This window comes from Rhinopithecus roxellana, chromosome 17 (assembly GCF_007565055.1).
Source record: "Rhinopithecus roxellana isolate Shanxi Qingling chromosome 17, ASM756505v1, whole genome shotgun sequence".
Taxonomy (NCBI): Eukaryota; Metazoa; Chordata; class Mammalia; order Primates; family Cercopithecidae; genus Rhinopithecus; species Rhinopithecus roxellana.
In genome coordinates, this window is record NC_044565.1 from 79,745,674 (window position 1) to 79,764,779 (window position 19,106).

The 19,106-nt window shown below is 38.5% G+C and overlaps 1 long non-coding RNA gene across 1 annotated transcript in view; it reads left to right on the forward strand.

The window, feature by feature from the left end:
* The window catches only part of LOC115894330, a 36,937-nt gene extending 32,389 nt beyond the window's left edge, over positions 1-4,548 (forward strand). The window contains exons 4-5 of the long non-coding RNA XR_004054438.1: positions 3,528-4,339; positions 4,444-4,548. This is a non-coding gene — a long non-coding RNA (uncharacterized LOC115894330). The remainder of the gene's footprint in view (positions 1-3,527; positions 4,340-4,443) is intronic.
* Positions 4,549-19,106: the final 14,558 nt, after the last annotated feature.

Below are 19,106 nucleotides of genomic sequence, written 5' to 3' on the forward strand. Positions count from 1 at the left end.
GCTGTATGAATGTCTTCTTTTGAGAAATGTCTGTTCATATCCTGGGAGAAAATTTTTGCAATCTACTCATCAGACAAAGGGCTAATATCCAGAACCTACAAAGAACTCAAACAAATTGAGTCCCTATTTCATTCTCTTTTCACCACCAGTATCTTCTCCCCCAGTTTCTCATTTGGAAAGGAAAAAAGATAGTGACTCAGTTAATTTCTTTTGAGGTTTGAGTTCATCAATTCAGAAGTACAACTTCTGGGGGTTTGGGCACAAGTAAAAGCAAGGCTGGGCACCCTCTCTGTTTCATTTCACAGTCTTCAGTATCTTTCCTTATTTACCAGTTTTTGGAGTTTATGCATTAAGCAACCCCCCTTTTCTTGTTTTGTGGCTACTAGTGACTTCTCCTTTAGGTTTTAGGTTTTATAATTTTAAAAAATTCCCGTCTCTTCCATTTTGTTGGATACTGGAAAGGGAAATACTTTGACTCAGTTTTAATCTGCAATCTTAAAGTGAAGGCAGGATATGCCCACAAGTATATTCAAGAAATACAACAGATAATTTAATTGTAAATTCCATATCATAACCAGTTAAAAGGGAGGGAGTTGGAAGGAGAAATATAATGAGAATTTGAGAGACTACAATAAAAAAATCAAGAGAATAAAAGAATAACAGAGAAGAGAGTGAAGTAATTTAAAAAGAGGAAAATTCAGTTGGTTCTGATGATGCTTTGGTGGGTAATATTATCATTTTAGACTGAGGACATTGGTGTTGGTAATGCATTATCACTATGCTTTGAAAATCTGGTAGGTTTTTCAACTTTTGAAAAACGATCCTTCCTGTTCTGGGAAATAGTTTGGTTGTTTTTATTCTAAAACTTTAAAGTTTGTTTGAAATAAAGTCTTATTTTTCTATGTAACCTTGAAATCTTAACAGACGTTTGAAGCAATGACTTGGATTTTAAAATTTATTTTGTAATCTGAGATTCGTTGACCAATGTGCCAACTATTCTGAAAGTTCCTGCTCTCCTGTATCATAGACTGTAGCATTAGAGAATACTAAGAAAGCAGTGAATAGCTAAACATTGGGAGGGAGGAAATGGTTAGGATGGTAATGGAATCAGAATCAGGGAGAGAAGTGGGACCAGATACTGTGTGCAGGCAAAAGGTGGGGTTCGGGACCCAGATGGTTTGAAAATATCTACCAAGGGATTTTATGGAAACTGCACAAAGAAGAAAGTCAAGTGTCTAGGTAAAAGTCAGCGGCCAGTAGAGCCACAGAGTACACGAAAAATGTGGACTGAAAATTCGTGCCTGTTAAGGAGCAGTGAAACCTGAGATGGCTTGTTTTCTGTCAACTTTATTCTATCTTAACTATGGGAATTATCAACTGTGAGATAGAGAACCTGCAATAATAAGATATGATACTTCTGGCTGTGTGGATAGAGACAGAGAAACAGAGAGGGAAAGAGAGAGAAAGAGAATACACATCTTATTCCTTTGATGTCACCAAACTGTCTGACATATTTCCCTTCTCTGACATGGTAGGTGTGTCTCAAGATTACATTCATTTTGAATCAGCATTTATGAATATCTGATTTTTAAAATTTTCTTTTTGATTTTAGTGTTTGAGATTGAATTTAAAGCTATATTGTGGTAAAACTTACAAACAACCAATAAATTTTACTCATTTAAAAAATGCAATTTGATGAGTTTTGACAAACATGTATTCCTGTAAAACCAACATAATCAAGATACCATATGTTGCCATCAAGACATGGAACATTTCCACCTGCTTTGTAACTTATTTATTTTTCTACATCCTTCTCAATGTATTTTTTTTTTAACTATTCCTAATATTGTGGTAACCAGATATGCCTGGGATTTGGAAAAAATGGAAAAACATGTTTGGCAATTTAAACATATTAATCACAGTTGTTTTCATGTTTGTGCCTGATAACTCTAATATCTCAATTAGTTTTGTCTTTTTCCCTCTGGTTTTTCAGACACTAGTCTGATCTTATGGTTTGTTTTGTAAGTTTCGATTGAGTCCAGACATTATATATGAAAAAAATAAAGTGACAAGTTGAACGTGGAGGCTCACAATAAGGTTTCCTTCCTCCAGTGGGGGTTTAGAACAGAAAGTGATCAACTTAATCCAGTTTGGCACCATTCTGATTTGAAGCAAGGCTTTGGTCTTACTAAGGGCCAATCTATTTCTAGTTTCACCTTTATTCCTAAGGTAAAGCCCTTTCTTTTCTGAAAGCCTGGGTTTATTGGTTTATCCAGGATCTTCCATCCTGGTGAGCTCTGAAGTTCTATTATTTGTCTCCCCATTCTTTTGAAATTCTGAAAGTGTTACTTACCTTCTCAATGTCTCTACCAATGCTTATAAAATGACAAATGCCTTGGGTGAAAAGCATCACTGATTGTCTGGTTCACCTCAACATTCTTCTCTTGTTTTTAAAATATTGGCCCTTCAAGTCCTGGCTGCCTTGGTAGCTCTCTGATTACTTCAAACACACACACACACACACACTTGAGCTGTTTTCTTATTTTGTATGTTCTTAATATGTGCTTCATTATTTCATTATCAATCCAGTTATCCAAACTAGGAATCTGGGTGTCATCTTTCATTCCTTCCTCATTGTCTGTATACAAGTAATCACCAAATTCTATTTTACCATCGAAATATTCCTCTAATCCCTCCCCTCCCCTATGTCTCTACTACTAGGTTACTAATTCAATTTGGAACTCAAAATTTACTTTCTTGGAGAAAAAAATTTCTAAACAATTGGTAAATTCTCAGGCAAGCCTACAAAAGTCATTACCTATTTGAAATGCTATCACAGCATGAGCCATAAACTCTCCCAACTCCAAGTTTTAAAGGCTCTTAATCTCTGAGTCTCATATCTTTTCTCAATCTAGAACTCTAAGATCCAGCCCAAACATAAATACCATGAGCCAGTTGGATGAAAGAATAAAGGGAAAGAAAGGGATAGGAACTTAATGTAAACACCGGTAATATGCAGGAAAATCTGGCTGAGGAAGGGCAAAATAAAGCATGAGTACTCTAGCCTTCAGAAAGTGTTCTTGACTAGGGTTGTCAGATAAAATACATGTAACATTTGGGACATACTTATAATAAAAATTATTATTTATATGAAATGTAAATTTAACTGGGCATTCTTAATTCCGTTTGCTAGATCTGTCAATCTTATGCTAAGCTGAAAAAGCAGGATTAAGAAACTAAAGTGTGTAGAGAATATATAGATAAGAATACAGATATAGATAGATAGTTGGCAAGTGAAGAATTTTTTTAATAAAGGAGCTTTATAGACTAATATGGTGCACAGATATGACCAAAACTGAGTCTTCAGTTGCCACATTATAATTTTGAATGTATGGGGGCATCTTGGCATTTCTAAGAAACAATGCTGCAGGTGACATCAGCAAGATGGGAGAATGGGCGTAGTCAATGGATGAGTAGTCAACCTTCATCCCTCCCACAGAAACACTAATTTTGCCAACCACTCACAGGTGAGAGAACCTTTGTGGAGCTCAGAAGTTCAGCAGAGAGATCATAGCACTTTGTCTGGAGCAAAAAATAAAAAATAAGTAAATAAATCCAAGAATAGATGCATTAAAGAAGGTAAGAACAGTTTTACTTTGCCTGTGTCACCCTCCCCCAGTGTGGCACAGCTGAGTGCCAAGAGAGACCACTTCAGCCTGATTTCTTCCACAGGGGAAAGTGAGAACAGTGAGTGCCCAGTTTCCTCAGCTGTAGGATGCTGTAGAAGAGACCCACTTCTGCCTCACCCAGTTCAGAACCCTGAGGGAATCAGTATGGTAGAATAATCTGGGGTAGCTAGGAGCAGGGAAAAGGGGCAGAACTCACAGCAACCTAGGTATGGAATTCAGCAAAGAGCCACAGTTTCTATAAACTACCTCCCAAATTCCATCAAGAGGGCCAGCCACAAACTGCATAGAATGCATAATCCGCAGATCCCCTGACTAGCCCATGTGTGCTTCCAACCTTCTGCATGCCTTTTCCCCATGTGGCTGGCACCCTGAATACACCCCCATGGATAGCATGTACAAGCTTCTGCAGATTGTGCATGAGAGCACGAAGATAACTAACTTGATTCAGGATTGGAAAGAGGTGATTAATCTTGAATTTTTCAAGGCACTTCCTAGGGAAGATAAACAGGAGGCTTACATTGCACCTGGCCTGACTTTTGCAAGACCAAGAGAAGGAATATGCTGTAATTTGAATGAAAATTTAAAATTTAAAATTTATGTTGAAGCTGAATCCTCAATGCAATAGTACTAAGAAGTCTGACCTTTGGGAGGTAATTAAGTAATGAGGACTCTTCTCACTTGAATGGGATGAGAACTCATAAAAGAGGTCAAGGTTTATGGGAGTTCTCTTTTGCCCTTCCATCCCTTCTGCCAGGTGAGACTTCTCCTATGAAGAATGCAGCAAGAAAATACCATCCTGAAGCAGAGAGCAGCTTTCATCAGGCATCAATCCTTCTGGAGCCTTGATCTTGGACCTCCCAGCTCCAAAATCATAAGAAATAAATTTTTATTGCTTATAAATTACACAGTCTCAGGTATTTTGTTATAGCACTGCTGAATAAGACAACATATTAATATAATCTGGAGACTTTTCTACCCCACTCAAGAGGGAACAAGGGAAGTGGAGCATATGCATCTATAGAAAAGTTCTGAGAGACCACCAGAATCCCTATTTAAGTTGACTAGTGAAAGTCTTTCTCTTTTGAAGTTAGTAAAGACTGGAAGAGATAATTACTTTTTCAAATGTGAAGATAGTAGTGAAAGACTTCAAAGAATGCAAAAAATCAAGGAAACATGACTTCACTAAAAGAACACAATAATATATCAGTAACCATCCCAAAGAAATAGAGATCTATAAATTGCCTGATGAAGGATTCAAAATAATTGTTCTAAGGAAACCCAGCAAACTACAAGAGAAAACAGACGACTCAATGAACTCAGAAAAAATACATGAACAAAATTGGAAGTTCGATAAAGTGACAGAAATTATTAAAAAGATGCAAGTGGAAATTCTGGAACCGAATAATATAATTAAATGAAAAATTCAATAGAGAGCTTCAGCAACAGACTTAAGCAGAAGAAAAAAAATCTGTGAGCCCAGACAGATTAGATAAAATTATCCAGTTAAAGGAGAAAAAATAACAGTAAAGAGTGAAGCTGATTAGATTTATCGGACATCATCAAGTACATGAATTAATATATACATTATGAAAGAGAAATAGAAAAAGGGGACAAAAACTTACTTAAAGAAATAATGGCTGAAAACTTCCCAAATCTTCAGAGGAATATTAACATCTTGGTTCATGAAGCTCAAAAATCCCCAAACAGGAAAACCCAAAGAAGATTATAATGAGGCACATCACATTATAATAAAATTATCAAAAGTCAAAGCCAGAATTTTGAAGTCAGCAAGAGAGAAGCAGATTGTAATATTCAAGGGAAACTCCACAAGGCTATGAGTAGATATCTTGGCAGAAAGCCTGCAGGCCAGGAGAGAGTAGGATGAAATATTCAAAATGCTAAAGGAGAAAAAAAAAAAAAACCCTGCCAATCAAGAATACTATACCCGGCAAACCTGTCCTTCAGATCTGAAGGAGAGATAGACTTTCCCAAGCAAACAAAACTGGGCTTCCTCAGCTTTGCTACTACACTTGCCTCACAAGAAATGCTAAAAGGAGTTCTTTAAGCTTAAAGAAAAGGATGCTAATTAGTAACACAAAAACATATAAAAGTGTTAATATGTTTACTCACTGGTAAAAGTAAGTTTATAGTCAAATTTAGAATGCTGTAAGATTGCAATGGTGGTACTTAAATCACTTTCCTAATATAAAAGTTAGAAGACAAAGTATTGAAAATGCAGTTGACCTATTGTCCAAAGAAATTGCTCTATAAAGAGTAAGTGCCTCCTTATATTCAAACAAAATAAAACAAAATCTTAGCAGTTCAGAAATATAGTCTGATAGAATAGAAAGTCTTAGACAGGGAGGCCTGGTTCTGTCTTTTTTCTCTACTCTTTTCCTATATTGGATGAGTTCTTTAACATTCCTGGTCGGTTTTCCCATCCATAAAAGAAAGGAAAACATGCAGAAGATGGGTACATTTTGGGGTCTTGTTAAAATGCAGGCTCTGACTCAGAAGGTCTGGGGTGTGTCCCAGATTCTACATTGCCAATAAACTCCTAGGTGATGCTGGTCCATACTTAGGTTAATACTAGTACATATTAATCCCATTAATAAAGGAGGTTGATCATATACAAATCATGAGATCAATAATTCTGGCTGATAAAAAATTCTGGACAGGGAAAGGTTTATTCAGTCAATAAAGGCAATATTAAAAAATGCAGTTGACCTTTGGAGAATGCAGAGGTTAAGGGGACTAAGTCTTCCCCCATGTTGTCAAAAATTTGCATATAATTTTTGACTCCCCCAAAACTTAACTACTAATAGCCTACTATTGACAGAGAGCTTTACTGATAACATAAACAATTGATTAACACATATTTTATATTTTATGTGTATTATAAACTGCATTTTTACAATAGAGTAAGCTAGAAAAAAGAAAATGTTAATAAGAAAATCATAAGAAACTATATACTATTCATTAAGTAAAAGTGTATCAGCATAAATGTCTTTTCATCCTTGTTGTCTTCATGTTGAGTAGCCTAAGGAGGGGGAGGAAGAAGAGAGGTTGGTCTTGGTGTCTTAGAGGTGGTAGAGTAGAAAGAGGTGGAAGAGGCAGGCACACTTGGTGTTACTTTTATTGAAAAAAAATCCTCATCTAAGTAGACCTATGCAGTTCAAATTTGTGTTGTTCAAGGGGCAATTTTAACTATATAGCTATAATAGGTTAATAGATACACAATATAAAAAGATGGAAATTTTGACATCACTAACATAAAATAGGTGGGGTGGAGAAGTAAAAGTGTAGAGGTTTTGAATGCATTTGGAGTTTAACTTATCAGCTTAAAATAGACTGTTAAAACTATAAGATGTTTTATGTAAGCTTCATGGTAACCCCCGCCCCCCCCAACCCACACACACAGGCTCTAATATATACACAAAAGACAGAGAAAAAGGAATTAAAGCATACTTCTACAAAGTATAATCAAAACAAAAAGGAAGAAAGCAAGAGAATAAATAATTGAAGGAAAACAAAGAAATAATTAACTAAATGACCTTAGTAAGTCTTGTCTATCAATAATTATTTTAAATGTAAACAAATTAAATTCTTCAATCAAAAGACATAGAGTGGCTACATAGATTTTTTTTTTTTTTTTAAATCCAAGAATATGCTACCTACAAGAAACTCACTTTAGCTTTAAGAACACACATAGGCTGAAAATGAAGGAATGGAAAAAGGTATTTCATGCAAAAGAGAGTAGGGGTGACTGTACTTACATCAGTCAAAGTAGACTTAAATCATAACTGTCATAAGAGACAAACAAGGTTATTATTTAATATATAGTGATCAAAGGGTCAACTTATCAAGCGACTATAACAGTTGTAAATATATATGCACCCAACTTCAGAGCACGTAAGTACATAAAGCAAACATTAACAGAACTGAAAGGTGATATAGACAGCAATGTAATAATAGTAAGGGATTTCAATGCTCCATTTTCAACAGTGGATAGATCATTCAGACAGAAAATCGACAAGGAAAGAGTAAACTTAAATAATACCATAGACCAAATGGATGTATATAGAACTTTCTGTTTAATAGCAGCAGAACATAACAAACATATACAGACCATTCTATTGAACATTCTTCTCAAGAATACATGGGACATTCTCTAAGAGTCTCTAAGAGAATGCTGAGCCACAAAACAAGTCTTAGCAAATCTGAGAAGACAGAAATCATATCAAGTATCTTTCCTGAATACAATGATATGAAACTACAAATAACAGGAGGAAAATTGTAAAATTCACAAATATGTGGAATTTGAGTGACACCCTTCTGAAAAACCAATGGGTCAAAAAAGAACATGACAATACAACATAGTAAAACTTATGAGATTCAGCAAAAGCAGTTCCAAAAGGAATGTTTATAATGATAAACACCTATTTTAAGAAAAAAGAAAGATCTCAGATAAACAACTTTAATGTTATACCTCAAGAAACTGGAAAAAAGCAAAAGAACAAAGTAAGCTAAAATTTAGCAGAAGGAAAGAGGTAAAGATTAGAGCATAAATAAATGAAGTAGAGACTAGAAAACAACGACAACAACAAAAAAGCTGGTTTTTTAAAAGATAAAATTTAAAAACCTTTAGCTATCCTAACCAAGAAAAAAAGAGAGAAGACTTGAATAAGTAAAATTATAAGTGAAAGAGATATTACAACTGATACCACAGATATACAGAGGATCATAAGAAATGATTAGCAACAATTATAAACCAACAAATTGGATAATTTAAATAGTAAATTTTAAAACATATGACTTACCAAGACTGAATCATTAAGAAATAGAAAATCTGAACAGGCCAATAATGAGCGAGGATATTGAATCAGTAATTTAAAAAAAGTCTCCCAACAAAAGAAAGCACAGGACCAGATGGCTTCACAGATGAATTCTACCAAACATTTAAAGAAGAATTAAAACTAAGCCTTCTCAAACTCTTCACAAAATTGAAGAAGAGGAAACACTTCCAAACTCATTTTACAAGGCCAGCATTACTCTGATACCAAAGCCAGAAAAGGATGCTACAAGAAACAAAAATTACAGGCCAATATCCCAGATGAACATAGATGCAAAAAGTCTCAACAAAATTTGAGCAAACCAAATTCAGCAGCATATTAAAAGCATACATACCATGATCAAGTGAGATTTATTCCTGGAATGCAAGGTTGGTCCAACATGCAAAAATCAATCAATGTAATATAACACATTAACAGAATGAAGAATGAAAATCATATGATCATCTCAATAAATGCAGAAAAAGCATTTGACAAAATCCAACATCATTTCATGATAAAAATTCAACAAATTAGGCATAGAAGGAATGTACTTCAGCATAATAAAGGCCATGTATGACAAGCCCACAGCTAAAATAATATGGATTAAAATCAACATGGATTAAAGACTTAAATATAAGACCTGAAACCATGAAACTACTAGAAGAAAATATAGGACCAAAGCTTCTTGACATTGGTCTGGGCAATAATTTTTTTTATATGACCCCAAATGCACAGGCAACAAAACCAAAAATAGACAAATGGGATTGCATCAAACTAAAAAGCTTCTGCACAGCAAAGGACACAATCAACAGAGTGAAGAGACAGTCAATCTATGCAATGGTAGAAAACATTTGCAAACCACATATCTGGTAAAGCCTTAATATTCAAAATATATAAGAAACGCAAACAAGTCAATAGTAAAAAAAAAAACCAAAAAACCTAGATAACTTGATTTTAAAAATGGGCAAAAGACCTTAACAGACATTTCTCATCCAAAGAAGACAAGCCAAGAGATGGAAACAACCTATGTGTTTGTCAATGATAAATTGATAAAGTATGGTATGTGTATATGTATACACACGCACATATAAAATGGAATATAATTCAACCTTTAATCCTGCCATTTGCTAAAACATGGATGAATCTGTAGGATATTATGCTAAGTGAAATTAGCCAGACACAGAAGGACAAATACTGTATGATCTCACTTATATGTGGAATTTTTAAAAGTTGAACTAAGAAAAGCAGAGAGTAGAATGGTAGGTCCTCAGGGTGTAAAGACAATGGCTGCATCGCAGTCAGGTATAGGCCGAGGTACACATCTGGCACAGCACGACACAGTGGGATTGGAATGCAGACACGCAACCCCATGCCTTATATAATCATAGCTATGTAGCCATAACATATGTAGCTCCATGCATTATATAATCATAGCTATGTAGTTCATCACCTGGCTCTGAGCCACTGTTGTCTCTGAGGTACATAAATGCAGCAGTGTCAGCGAGCTGCTAAATAAAGCCACGTCTCACCTATCTGTGGTCTCTCGAGTGTTCTTTCAGATACCTGCTACCCCAGCGACACTCCTCGGACCTCATCTTGGACTGAAACCTAACACAGGGGCTTTGGGGGTGGTGGTAGGGAGATGCTAGTCAAAGGGTACACAGTTTCAGTTTTGCAGGATGAATAAGTTCTGGAGATGCGATGTGCAGCATGGTTACTATAGTTAATGGTGTATTGTATACTTGAAATTTTCTAAGACAGTAGATCTTAAGTGTTCCCACTAGAAAAATGAAAAGGTAACTACATGAGGTGATAAACAAATTAATTAGATTGTGGTAATTATTTCACAACATATACATGTATCAAAACATCATGATGAATACTTTAACTATATACAATTTTTTTTGGCCAGTTATACCTCAATAAAGCTGAGGGGAGAAAAGAGTAAGCCGCCATCTATTAAATTTTCTCCCAAGTAATCGGTTGCAGGTTTGTGCTAGGAAGATACATCACTGTGAGTTCAAAAATCATGCAAGTGAATTGAACTCCGTTAGCATAATCTGATGAGTAAAATCCATTTTATTGTATTAAGAAACGTTTGTGAAGACTGATGAATGAATAACTTGGACTAGGTTTTCCCTAGCAAATGAAACTATCACCTGAATTGTTCACTTAGTGTTGTCCCTGTCAGTTTTTGTAACAGAGAGCTCGTCAAACAGCTGAGTGATGTCTGAAAGTGTCATCACTCACCTCAGCTTTATAGACAGTGGAATTAACACAGGAACTCAGAGGGGAAGTGATCAGACCTTAGAGTGAGAACAAAGCAATGTCTTGAAAGATGCTTCTGCCACTGTCAGGGGCTGTAGAATCTTTTAAAGGCTCCAGCCTTAATTTATGAGTGAGTGCAAATCAGATATTGTTTTTAAGTGCCCTTTCAAGAAAACTTGCCAGGAATTCCTTCATAAAATAGAGAATCCTTTTGTAAAGCGAACCACTCCAAAGTTGGGAGAAGGCAATGACAGAGAATTTCAACAGTCTGCCAAAATCAAGTTATTATCTAAATAACTTGGCCCTTTAGCAAGAAGACTAACTTGTTTAAAAAAAAAAAAAAAATCTGTGGCCCTAATTAGAAACATTTACTAGAAGTCAGCTGGTCTCATGGCAGCAGCTAATTTCTGGCCTGGTTTAACTTTGTCATCACACTTTAGGAGGATAACTGAAGATCCCTGAGGATCCTGGAAATTGATCATCAGCAAACTGATGGCTTCTAAAAGTGAAAGAGTTGAGAGCAGTGATATTCCAATGGTTGCTGTACATTACAATCACTTGTAAAAATTTTAGAAATATGATGTACAGGGACTTTTAAGGGCCATACCAATTAAAACAGAATACCTGAGGCTAGGACCCCGAGCAGCGGATCTGAAAATCCCCCAGGTGATTCCAATGTGCAGCCAAGATTGAGAACCAGCGGCTTTAAGCAGAGCAGGGATTCTCATCCTAGCTACACGTTAGCATCACCTGGAGAAAATTCAAACAACTACTGATGACCAGGATTCTCTAAGAACAATGCAGGTAGAGTGTGCAAAGGCCCAGCAGGTGTTCAACTAATGGCTTAGGGAGCATAGGCAGTAGTTCTCAAAATGTGGTTCCAGAACCAGCAGCATCATCATCACCTGGGACCTTGTTGGCAATGCAAATTCTCAGTCCCCGACCCTACACCTCCTGAACCAGAATCTCTAGGGATGGGGCCCCAGCTTCTGCATTTTAACAAGACTTCCAGGGGATTCTGGTACAGGCTGAAGTTATATAACCACTAGGATAGTGAATAAGAACATGTCCCTGGAACTAGACTGCCTGGGTTCAAATCTTGCCTCTGGTACTTGCAGAGTAACATGGGCAACTAAACTTTGCTGGGCGTCAATGTCTCCTTCTGCCAAATGGGGATAATAATGGTTGTCCCCACAGAAGGTTGTTAAAAGGTGCAAAAGAGTGACATGTGAACAGGGCCTGGTATATGGGAAACACTACATAGTGCTGGTTAAGTAAGCATGTTGATGTGCTTTTGTTCTAAAGAGATGTGAGTCTTGAATGATATTCAGGTGTTTTTACTGCAGCAGACACTTGAAGAAGAATCTTTCTTGTGATCTCCTGGCTGGTACCCCGAAGTCCTGTTATGCCAATGGACCAGCAACCCTTGCAGGCAGGAATTTCTACTAGAAAGACTATCCTTTCTGCAGGCAAATTTCTGGAAGGATACTATTTTATGGGGAAAAATATAAACAACTGTAAGTGATTTCACAGTTTGTAGGGCTTGTCTCCTATTGATAATTTCTTACGTGTTTACTCCTGGTGGAAATGTGGAGGTGGCTAAGTCAGGTCATAGGAAAAGGCAGGCCAGCTGTGTTTCAGTGGCTTTCAGAGAAGCTGGAGGGACATAGTCTCTTCTCAGCAGCAGCTGAATCCCAGTGTTAGCAGACGGAGCCTTGTTTCATGAAAGTGCATTCCCAGGGATTCCCTTGAAGAATGTGAGAGACCAGCTGGAATGAAACTGGATGTTTTAGGGTCCTGAAGGAAATGTAAATCCAGCAGCTTATTCTCAAGATGTGGCTCCAGAACCAGCGGCATTGATTCTTCTAAAGAGTTGAGAGTGCATTTTAGCTGTGATATCTTTGTACTCTTAAGAAATCCTCCTCAAGAAGACAAAACTTGGCCAAGAGCATTCAGTTGTCTTCCAGAAGGCTCCCTTCAGTACTGATACTCTTCCTGGATGCTCCCAATTAATCTATTGAAAGAATGACTCGTGATGGCAGCCCCTCACCTGACAAACTGGGATTTTCCCCAGAGATCATTTGTAATGTTTTTCCTGAATCTTAGTTGTGTTTCCCTATTAGCAATGTTATATATTTCTTTATCACAAATACTAAGTACCGCCTGTAGAACCTAATCTCCATTTATAGCATGGAACACGCAGCCCATCATGTATCATTGCCCTGGCCTTCAGCCTGTGAATATTTTAATAAAAATCACTCTTTCCTCCTTAAGGAGAAGGACCATGTTCTTTAAAAGTTTAACACACAGTTCTTAATAATTGGTCGCTTTACTTGATATTTCTGATGTTTCTCTGTTTATCTTGGATGCCCAGAAGCTCAGACTTAAGCGTCTACTTACAGTAACAACCTTGTTGCGGATACAGTTAATTCTACCTATCTTTTATGTGGTTCCCATTGTCTTTATTTATTATCTTTATTTAAACCTTTAAAAGAGTATAGGATATCAATTTATGAAAAGAAAAGTTTTTTTACTTCAATTGAAATCCCTGTTTTGTACCAAACTATATTTAATGCCCCATATAGTTCTAAAACTCTGCATGATTTAAAGCAGAGGTTCTTATTCTGGCATGTGTGTGTGTGTATGTGTGTGTTTGTATGTACATACTTCAACGGAGGCTATAATTTGTATATATAATTTATATGTATATATACACATATATATGCACACACACAGACACACACATGTAATACTTTATAACATATATTAAATATATATGTATATACATACACACACATATATATACACATTGTGTGTGTGTTTGAGTGTGTGCACTTTTGGAGAGAGAGCATATCTAACTTTTATTAGTTTATCCAAAGAATTTATGACCCTTCTCTTGCCCCACCCCCAGACCCAAAGTTAAAAATTACTGGTTTAAGGGGACCTGGAAGTAAATATCCAGGAATAGGAATGCACACAGCTCTGCCTTCAATTCTTCCTCCCCAGTCAGTAAACATCATTGTCATTCATTTTTTGGCCTCTTTTAGGAATTGTTCTTCTGACCAAGCAAGTAGATGAATTGCCATAAGTGGAGCCAGTTCAAAGCAAGGCACAACTCGCTGGTTTTAGATGCCAAAGAAGTCCCACAGTTCAATTATCACCTGGGGGAGGTCAGAGCTCGGCAGGTGAATCTTGCTTCTGAATGAAGCTGAGGCAGAGGGAGCCGATTTGCCTCACCCTTTTCCTCACTGGTTTCCCCCAGGGAGGCCTGGGTGACAGGCAGGGCGCAGCTCCTAGGCACAAAGATGCCTACTGATTGTGCTGGGCCAGGCTGTGTGTAGGAGTTGCTGGGGCAGCAGGATGCTGGGCTAGAGGCAGCAGTGGGCACCCATAACACTCAGGGAGCTGGATGTCAAGCCACGGAAATGAAATCTACCAGAGTATCAATGAGTCACAGCTGCAGCATGTTCTGAGTCCATGCACAGTGCTGTTGCCAGGAGACCCAAGACAGTGTTTTCCAAAGATGCTTAGTAGTAGCGAGTCTCCTGAGCTGGCTAAGGAGAGGCACAGAGCACACGCACCATCACTTTCCTCCTCCTCTCCAACCGGAGAAGTATAGCAATGATCTGCTTAATAGTAAGACATGTGGCAGCAACAAGTGCACACTAAGTCACTATTCCTCTTGTTTCCCTGTAAGAGGAACTTGGCAGTGTTACATTTCTGTCTCCTCATTCCCTCCTCTCCAGAGGAGGAGTGACTTCTCTGATTGGGGATCTTGGGAGCGATGCTTGAGAATGTGGGCTCAGTCTCCTCCTCTGCCCTCGAGCTTTGGGAACAGCCTGTCTCAGAGGCCATGTATTCTGGTCTCTTTGATTCCTTTGTACTATAGTTTTCCCTGACAGGACTCCTTCATAGGAGACTTCTGGCTGTCCAGTGCTGCTGTGGATACTCTCAATTTTGGGATATAATGCTGGCATGCTCATTTGGTCCTCATATCTAAGTCACACTCTCCAATAGCTTTATCAGTAATAATGCTGATGTTTTGATCTCCACTTCTTTCTGTTGGTTCTGAACATAGGCCAGTAAGGCAGGAATGCTTTGTGTGGGTCTTCTAAAATTCCAACAATTTCTTCTGAAGAAAGGGCTCTCCTAGTTTGAAAAATCTTAAGACAATCTGATCTCAGGCCCTGTGGCTGGTGAACAATATTTAGGGTCATAAGAGCTCGTTGACATCAGTAGGTAAGAGATCTTGGAGAAATGAGGCGACAGAAGTGGAGCAGACAAGGAAGGGGTCACCCTACCCCAGCAGTCACAGAAGTCACCAAACTTCACCAACCTGATCTTCCAGCTTGAGTGGCCTCTCCATGTCCTCTCTCCCCGGCCAGATCTGATTCAGAGAGATGCTAACCAGAGAGTGCTTGGGCCAATGAACTGATATACTGAACAAGTAGAGTTTAATCTGGTATGATCATGAAGTCATGTTTTTCTCATCACCGCTCCAGCAGATGCCATCTTGGCTCCTTTCTGCTGACTCTTGCCTTTGGATGAAAGCTCACAAAGACATCCTCTTTTTGGTTATTCTTACATAATAATGAAAAAGTCCTCTAGATACATCTAGCCACGAAAAAATATATATCTTATTTGTAATAAAATGTCCAGGCCTATATAATATTAACATTTAGACTAGAAGCCCTGCTGTCCTCTGTGCAGGCTGCTTTCTCCTAGAAACTTATATGAAGTTGGGGAGGGGAGGCATACCTACTTTCTATATTTCTATGGAGCACATTTACCATTCTCCTTTACTTACTAGGTTGTCTTAGCTGACCCAGGGCTGAGGCAGGGGAACAAGAAGAGACAGGGAAAGTTCTTGCTTGATGGTCTCGTGCTGGTCTCCTCTGGCTATTGGTCCTTAAGAGATTCTTTTGCTGGGTCCCACTAACTACAGCTTCTAACCTTTTCTGCTGAGATCACTAGACTATTTCCAGAAGGTACTCCTGGGTGGGGTCACCTTTTAAATGACCCAAGTTGACGATCCTACTATGAGTTACACATCTTGGAGTCACATACCAGTGGCCTCACATTTAAATCAGAGGAGACTTCAGCTAACATCCTCTTGCAACTAGTGGCAAAGTGTTGGTGGCCTGGGTGTGGCTGGCTGCTAGAGTGTGGAGCTGGCAGAGGTTTTGCTGGTGAGATGCTGCCAGGGGCTTGGAGGAGGAAGTGGGTGGAAATGTGGGCCTTGCCCTCTCTCAGCTTGTGACAGCCTCTCTTTCCTACTCCTGTTCCTTGCTGTTGGCTGCCCACTTTTCCCTTGCATCTCTCAGCCCTTGCCTTCTTCTTTGCAGTCACGACATCCACATCATCTTTTCCTTTTTTTTTTGTAGGATTTTTGGCTTCTTGGTGGTACCAGCCTTTCTGTTATCTTTGTTCTAATCCAGCCACATCTTCCCCTTTCACTTGCTAGACAGAATATTCTGGGTGACTTTGAATTGAGCAGAGGTTGCCTTGGCAATCTGTATACCCAGGGGTATTGATTGGTACTTCAGGAAGTTCATGTGAGCTGACATGCAGACATAAGAAAGGGTCTGCTGGGCAGAAGGAGCCAGGGCAGGACAGAAGCTACCAAGAGGATGGGAGAAGGGAGGAGCTGCCTTAGAGAAACACAGGGTCTGCCTGCCAGGAGTCCACAGGGTTCAGCAAATGGCCCAATTGTGATAGACAAGAATTACACAGAGGGAGTGAGTTCTAAAGCATTTAAACATTCCAAGCAAAACAATAAGGGCTGTGAATATCGATTCAATAATCCTTCCTGTTCTAGGATTCTGGGAAAACCCATTTTACGAATTCCCTAAAAAAGTTTCCAAATCACTCAGAGAATAGTGTCTTTGCCTGAAAAACATCCAGTCATTCTTTATCAGCAGGCTTGTACTGCCAGCAGTGGTAACACTGTGCTTCCCCCTAAAGATGTGCAAGATTATGAGCCATGGAACAGATGTTTGAGGTTTATGACTACCTCTGCTTAAGCCTGATTTCTTAAACAAGTACTATCTTTCAGGTGCCTTCTAATATGCACTGATGGCATTTACTGGAGGCCTCTTTCTTAATACAGTCTCTTAATTTCCCTTCCTTTTGACTATGTGGTTCCAGGAATGCTTAGATTTTAGTAAAATCCTGGCCTTTGATTAGGGCTGAAACTCTGCCTACTTCCCTAATGGTACATGGCAAATTAAATATCCCCAAACTTGGGTTTTGATGTGTTTGCTTTGATGAACTTTTCTCATTATAGGTTGATATGGTTAGGCTTTGTGTCCCCACCCAAACTCATCTTAAATTGTAATCCCCATAAGCCCCATGTGTCAAGGGAGAGACCAGGTGAAAGTAATTGAATCATGGGGGTGGTTTTCCCCATGCTGTTCTCGTGATGGTGAGTGACTTCTCACGAAATCTGATGGTTTTATAAGGGACTCTTTGTCCTTTGCGAGGCACTTCGCCTTCTTGCCACCTTGTGAAGAGGGTCTCTTGCTTTCCCTTTGCCTTCTACCATAATTGTAAGCTTCCTGAGGCCTCACCAGCATGCTGAACTGTGAGTCAATTAAACCTCTTTCCTTTATAAAATTTCCCAGTCTCGGGCGGCTCTTTACAGCAGTGTGAGAACAGAGTAATACGTGCTTCGAAGGGCAATTCATGTCCTTTCTCTCCTGGGCTGGATTTCTGGAGCTAAAATCAGGTTTGCGGGAGTTAGTATTACTTCTTTACCGTGGAAAAGAAAAACAAGGACGGGTGGTTGCATAAAGGCTCCAGTGATTGAATTGAAAGCACCTGTGAAAACTCAGTCACTATTTTCTTTAAAGGAAAGGAGTGTACACAATCATGGTTGTTTAAATTAGCTACCATAGCAGAAATGACCTGAATATCCGTGATTGGCTTCAGCTGCTCAGCGTGTCCTTCAGGTCGAAAAGTTGGGCCGTGGCCTCTGCCAACTTGTTATTAACAAGATATCCTAATATTTTGAACAACATTGCTATGCTTCTATTTCTACCGTAATGAAAACAATGATACCACTTATACTTTTTAAGCACTAGCCATGCATCCAGCACAGAACTAAATATTTATAAGGAATATCTTGATTAAACTCCTCACAATAACCCCATATGAAGTAGCTGCTATTTTCATGAATAGATGATAAAAGAGGCTTAGAGAGAATCTGCCCACAGTCATATAGTTTGTAATTGAGTCAACCCATGGCTGTTGTGACTCCAAAGTCCATGCTCTTACTTAGTATTGACTGCCTGTCTTCATCGGTTGAGTAGAAGGTAACTTCTAAGTTTGTGCGTGCGTGCGTGCGTGCGTGGGTGGGTGGGTGGCAGAGGTTGTGTTCCCCCTTCCCAGGTGTTTGTTATCACAATGATTTCACAATTCCATGGGCTGTTCCTGTGCTCTCTGTGGTGTTGACTGCATCAGTGGGAGCTTAGCACCTGAGTTCTCCTCCAGGTGTCCTCTCTCTGTGAATGGTGTCTCATCCTCCAGGGCATCTCCACATGGCTTGTCTCCAGCAGAACAGCCTAGTCTTGCTCACAACATGGCAACTGGGATCCAAGAGGGAGCTTCCCAAGAAAACAAACTCCTTTTCCGATTGCTTATATTAAGCCTAGCTTGCTAAAGTCTCATCAGCCAAATCAAGTCACATGATCAAGCCCAGATTCAATGCAAGAAAGAACTTTATGAGGGAGTAAATATCAGGAAGTGTCATTCATTGGGAAAGCCACAATAGAAACTCTACCTCATTAGTAATAATAGTAATGATAGCTTTCATTTATTGAGCACTTACCATGTGCTAGTCAGTGTGTTCAAGGCTTTACAAAATTATTTTAATCATCATAGTAACCCAACCTATCAGCTTGGTTTTATTACCGTGTTATAGGAAAGGAAAATGAAGCTCAGACTATCTAACCTAATAAAATGACAAGAGTGAATTCAAACGCTGATCATTCTAAGTTCCTGATCCAAGAGATAGAAACATGGTATACAGAAAATGAAAAAAATGTATTTTTCATGTAATGATAGCCCTTGGAATTTATAAGGACAAAAATAAAGGTACTAGTCAATGACTTTCATGCTGACTGGATAACATGTTTGGGGGCCTTCCTGCCTCAAGACTGACTCTCTTGTATTTGCAGCCAGCCTTTCTAATTCTGGTATTTTGAATGGGGAACAGTCAGTAAACAAAATTGGGTATAATTAGGCTAATCAAAATGTGAAAGAATATAATGTGACTTTTCTTTTAATCAGCCTCTTGTTTTAATCTTTGGCAAAATGA